Below are 6,259 nucleotides of genomic sequence, written 5' to 3' on the forward strand. Positions count from 1 at the left end.
GCACGGGGCCCTTGTCAACTCAGGGCCTAGTGAGATTGCACAAACCAAAAGGACAAAGTCAGAAATCTAGGATGCCAACCATGCCGCCCTTCCCCCCTCCCGGCCCAGCCTGCTCCTCCCCACCCAGATCAGGGAAACTGTTCCTGGGAGCCTTACTCAGGGGTGGGCTGAGAATCCCTGGCTTGTGTAGTGCCCACCCTCAGTCACCCAGCTGGCCACCCACAGCCCCCACTCGAAGGAGTTAGGGCTGGGCGGAGACTCCAGAGGTTTCTCGTTTTTTTTCTTTTTACCTCTGGGGGCCTTGTTTACCAGGCCTGGCAAAGTCCACAGGCTCAGCTCACTCTGATCCCTCCCTGCCCCCACCCAAAGGTCACAACCCAGGGACCCTTGCCCTTTGGGGCACTCTCAGAGCCGCTCTCAGTGATCTGGGATGCAGGCAGGGAAGGGGGGTGCCTATTAGCACAGGCACTGGCATAGGCAGCCCCAAGTTGCCCAGCGTAAGGCGATTCCCAGCGAGTGTAGGCGGGAAGCAAACAAGCCTTTAGTGTCAGCCGGGCCCACCCACCCAGTTCTGAAACACACCCCTTCAGTCCCGGGGGTGGGGGGTCTGATAGCAACCCCTCCAGGGACTACAGAGGGGACCTGCCTCCAGAGCGTACCCCCTCTGAAGCCTGACCCCACACCCACCCCTGTTTCTCACCCCCATCCCTCCTGGGCTGCATCGAGGGGGAGAGACTCCCTGAAGGCCTGGGTGCCGGCCAGCTGGGTTTTGATCTGGAAGATACCATCCATCCCAGCCTGGGTAGGGCCCTGGGAAAGCCTCTCGCTCCTCCGCCTCTTTCCATTCTCTGCCCCCTCAGAAACGAACCTCACAGGCATCCTGCCAAGCTCAAAATCCTGAAATGCAAGCAGCTGCCTCTCTGGGGCTGGCTGCAGGGTGGGAAGCCCTAAGGGAGGAGAGCTGGGGTGGGGCTGGCTCCTTCTGATGCACTGTGATCCTTCCCCCTCACCCCTCCACTCTTGCATCAAGCACAGGGGCCCCATTCCAGGACAGTGGCCATGTTTCCAGAACCCCAAATCCAGGGCTTGGTGTTTCAAATCCGGGACACAGCAGGGTGAGAGGCAGCAAAGAGCTGTTCCAATACAGAGCTTAACACTTGGCAGAGGTGAGGGGGCGCGGAAGGGGGAGGAAGCGAGTGCAGGGCACGAAATCAAGGGACTGTCTCTGCCCCAGCAGCTACTAGATTGCAAGAGCGAACTTGAACTTGCGCAATCCCAGAACAGGGCCTAGCATTACAGGGCTGCCAAAAATGTGCACCTTAATGATCATTACTATTATAATTGTTGTTACCCTGGCCTGGCTCCTCGGTTCCCCACAGGTGTGAACGGTACCTGCGTGTTGGGGGGTACGATGCCTTCCCAGGGAAGGGATTGCGTTTAGCCTCACGATGGCTTCCAGGAAACTTCCGTCCTCTACTGGGGCCTCACGGCAGAGGCGGGATCCCTACCCCCCACCCTCACCTCTATCTCAGACCCCACGTGAGTTTGTTAATGTCTGAGCTCTCTCAGCTCACATTCCCAGGGGCCTGTCAATCCGTTTGGGATTCTCCGAGTGAGCTGGTCTTGTGTAGGCAGGACAAGTATACGTGACGTTGAATTACAGTTGGTCACCGGAACTAATTCCATTCATTCTGCAGTCATCCATTCATCTGACAAATATGAGGCCTGGCACCTGCCAGACGCGGCCCTGGAGGTACGGGTGTTAAGAATAAAGAAAATGAGGGGCACCTGGGTGGCTCAGTCGGTGAAGCGTCCGGCTTCAGCTCAGGGCATGATCTCGCAGTTTGTGGGTTCGAGCCCCGCTTCAGGCTCTGTGCTGACTGCCAGCTCAGAGCCTGGAACCTGTCTTCGATTCTGTATCTCCCTCTGACCCTCCCCTGCTCACGCTGTTTCTCTCTCTCTCAAAAATAAATAAAAAACGTTTTAAAAAAATTTTTTTAAAGGTATAAAGAAAACGATGGTGCCCTCCTGGCACGGAGTCAAGCAGGGGTGCAAACCACGGTGATGAACAGAATCACCTGAGGGGCGCAATAAAAAGCAACCGGCCAGGCTGGGGAAGGGCCCAGGAAGCTGCATTTTTAAAAGTACTTCACATGATTCTCCTTATTGAGGGAGTTTGGAAACACTGCTCCAAAGGAACAGGGATTGCTGTTGGTTTATTTTTCCTTAGGGAAAGAGAGCATGCATGCAGAGGAGCAGGGGAGAGAGAGAGAGACAGAGAAAGAGAGAGAGACACAGAGAGAGAGAAAGAGAGACAGAGAGAGAATCCTAAGCAGGCTCCACGGAGCCCAATGACACAGACTCCATCTCATGACCCTGGGATCATGATCTGAGCCAAAATCAAGAGTCAGGCACTTCACAGACAGCCACCCAGGTGCCCCGAAACAAGAATTCTCAATGGAGCTAAGCACTGGGAGGGAAAGGAAGCTGAGAGGGCCCGGCGGGGCAGGTAAGGCTGTCCTGCTGAGCCGACTGAGAGCCAGCCACTGAGGCACAAGGCTGGTAACTGGCTCAAGGAGGGACCAGCATGTGCAAAGGCACTGCAGGGAAAGTGGGAGGTGTGTGGCTGGAGCTTAGGAGGAAGGGGGAACTGGAGAGGTGGAGCAGAGTGAAAGTTGGGGTGGGGGTACCCTAGGAGCACCGGGGAGCCCTGGAAAGGTTTTGTGCAAGAGATGCCGACACGATGGGTGTTTGAAGGATTTTTCTTTCAGCTGATATGCACGCTGAGCCCTACAGCCAGACTGGAAAAATCAGGCTTCTCTCGAAATCCCCTCCTCCTCTGGGGCCCTGCAAAGGGAGGAGGAGGAGCCCAGGTAGCCTGGGGCCAGCCTTGGCAGACAGGAAGCTTTGGACTTGGTCTTGGCTCCCACCTTCGGAGCCCACCTTTAGGGAGAGGCTCTGGAGGGAGGACTTTGCTTTCCAGTCCCATTGCCAAGAGCCACCCCCTAGCTCCCTCGGCCCTCAGAATCCAGTGCCAGGGCGAGCACCCCATTCCACCCACCTCTCTGCTCCCCTGGGGTCTCCTGCCAAGTTGCTAATAGAGCAAAGGGGAATGCAGAAAACCAGACACTCAGCCGTGCAGGACACGCTTTTGCTCGTCTGTGTACCTACCTGACTGAGCCCCTTCTCCCACATCCTCAGGGCCTGCAGTGTGGCTGGCAGCCAGGAGCTGGGAGGCCCCAGCCCCTCAATCCTGCAGAAGCTGGTGGGTAGGGGGAGGCAGTTGGGGAAGGTGGGCAGTGCCCACAAGGAGTGGGCTGCCAAAGGCGGTTGCCACTGAGCGGCCCTGCACCGCATGTCCATTCAGAGACTGAGGGGGCGTGGCGGAGCTCATGGGGCTGGGCTACAGGGTGGCCTTATTTGCATACAACCATGAGGGGCGGGGCCAAGGCTCAATTCTCTTCATCTGTCATCTCCCTACCTGCGCGGTAGCCAGACCCACTGCCTGTCTAGCATCTTTGCTCCTCTGATAAGATGTAAAGCTCCTGGACCAGTTAAGTGTGGAGGGAGGGCAGGAATGACCCCCATCCAGCGAACTGATGGCAAGGCTCCTGCGTCCATTTCTGGGCAAAGCTCAGTCCCCTGGGATTTATGAGAAACCAGGATGCGGAGGTGAGGTGGGGATGCCTCATCGTTTTTGCTCCTTCACTCACTCTAGAGACTTCCTGGGGGCTTCAACTCCCTCCCCCTCATCTTATCCCAGGGACAGCAGTCAGGACCCCCTCACCAAACTTACTCTGTCCTGTATGCTAGCAAGTCCTCTGAAGACCCCAGCCGCCCAGCCCCTTCCCCCTCCGCCCTTCCCAGCCCCGGAGCTCTCTGAGTGGTGGCAGGAGGTCCCTAACTTATACTGGACAGGCAGGACCGGCTAGCCAGCCCCTGCTGCGTGCCAGTCTCTGCAGCCTGCAATTCATGTACCTTGTGTCAAATCACCCTGGCTGAGCCCCTGTGTATAGAAACCGTGACAACACTGTCCCCATTTTACAGATGGGGAAATCAAGTCTCGGGCACTGAAGAAGCGTTGCCCACAGTCACCCAGAGAGTGAGCTGGAGAGGCCAGATTTACGCCCAGGCAAAGGGGCTGCAGACCCCTTGCAGGGAGTGTTTTAACCCTCATGCTGACCCCACCGGCCTGTGGGGAAACGGGAAGAGGGTGACAGGAGACAGAAGCCCAGAGCACCTGGGGAGGTGACTAGGGGCAGAGCAGGAAGCAGGTCAGGCAAGCCAGGAGCAAAGGGTCAGGAGGCCCTTGGTTCCTGTGCAAGTGGACCCCGTCTGGCAGGCCCCGGAGCCCAAAGGGCCTCCTTAAGCTTATGTGGGTGTATTGATTTATTACGTAAAATGTCAGGATATTTTCCAATTTTCCCACCAACACGTTTTCTTGTAACTGATGGGATCGTTCCAGAGTCCACACAGACGTTTGCTTAGGTAGAAAAACGAGGCTGGAAGGAAGGAACATCTGTGACTTACTCTCCGTTCTGTCTTTGTTAAGACTCAGGTGAAATTCACAGCATTCACCACCTCAAAGGGTACGATTCAGCGGGGTCTCCCACCATCGTCGTATCGTGCCTCCCGCAGCACTTCACCAGCTCCAAAGGAGGCCAGTGTGCCCATCAAGCAGTTCCCCCACCCCCCCCCTTCGCCCCTGATCCCTAAGAGTGAGGCGCACCTGACGGGGAGCCCCCACTTGCAGTCCTGCCCTGCTAGGGCGTGAGGGTCCCCTGCCTGCGTCTCGGTGCCCCAGCAGGATGACCACACAGGTCGTCCCCACCCCTTGGGAAGGCCAGTTCTGGGACTACATCCTGGGCTGATGGGTCTCCCTCATCTTCTGAGGCCACCAACAGCCTGTGGCAGACACTCCCCACACACCCAGCCAGGCCTAAACCTGCCAGGCATGTGGCAGGGGTGGGGGGGGGAGTGGGTGCTGCCAGCCTGGATGCCCCCCCCACTCAGGCTCTCCTGCGCTCTGCTCCCCACGGGTGCCCACACCCGGGCCTGCTCCCAGAGGAGCGCCAGGAATCCCAAGCAGCTTAGCTGGGTGGGGAGGAGGGAAGGACCAGCTGTCTTTGGGACACGGAATTCCTCCCTGGAGCCAGGCTACAGTCACATGGGGCCCGAGAAGGTGCGGCAAGAGGCTCACAGTCCAGCCCCCAGCCCGGTACAGAGATCAAGAATGTTCTGTGTGTTTTTAGGGGAGGAATAGAAGGACTTCACATAGTTGTGCAGGAATTTTAATTGTGTGCTTTGAACCTGCCTCCCATTCCTGCCCCTCCGCCCTCAGCCTTCGTGAGGGGGACACTTGTCAAGGGCGCCCCGGGAACGACAGGAGCAAACAGCCAGGACTTTGTGTGATGGTGACGCACTGGCATTTCTGGGCAAGACAAACACGCAGCCGCCTCCCTCCCAGCGCCTCTCGGCCCGGACACGGGCTGGGGCGTGTGCGTGGAGGGGTGGGGAGCGTCAGCAGGGAGCCACCCTGGGGGGCCCGGTGCCAGCTTGGCCTGTGTCACTGTAGGCAAGTGACCTTGCCTCTCCGTGCCTCAGTTTCGTCGTCTGTAAAATGGGGACAGAAACTGCAGCTGCTCTAAAAGATGAGTGTGGAGGGGCGCCTGGGTGGCTTAGTCGGTTAAGCATCCGACTTTTGCTCAGGTCATGATCTCGCGGTTCGTGGGTTGGAGCCCCGCGTCGGGCTCTGTGCTGACAGCTCAGAGCCTGGAGCCTGTTTCAGATTCTGTGTCTCCCTCTCTCTCTGACCCTCCCCTGCTCACGCTGTCTCTCTCTCTCAAAAATAAATAAAATATTAAAATAAATAAATAAATAAAAGATGAGTGTGGAATGGCACGGGCTAGAGGGTAAGGTGCCTGGCATCTCTTGGGCCTCAAAAGGTGATCTCCAGTGATTACTGCTGTCACATGTTAGCAGAGGAGGAGGAGGGATGCTGTTTCCCCAGCGGCCGCTGGGTGAGAAACTGCGGGGCCTCTGTGTCTGTGGGACTCACCTTTACCAGCAGCCTTGTCAGACCTGTCCTGGACGCTCGGTCCCCCTCATCAGTACGGTGCCTTTATGTGGGAGGCTGTGGTCAGCGGTTCAGACCCTGAAGTCACACAGGAGGGCTCAAGTCCCGTCTCGGCACTTTACTACTGTCTGTGTGACCCTGGGCAAGTTGCTTAACATCTCTGTGCCTCTATTTCCACTTCCA

Source organism: Hyaena hyaena, unplaced genomic scaffold (assembly GCF_003009895.1).
Source record: "Hyaena hyaena isolate Hyena2069 unplaced genomic scaffold, ASM300989v1 scaffold_238, whole genome shotgun sequence".
Classification (NCBI taxonomy): domain Eukaryota; kingdom Metazoa; phylum Chordata; class Mammalia; order Carnivora; family Hyaenidae; genus Hyaena; species Hyaena hyaena.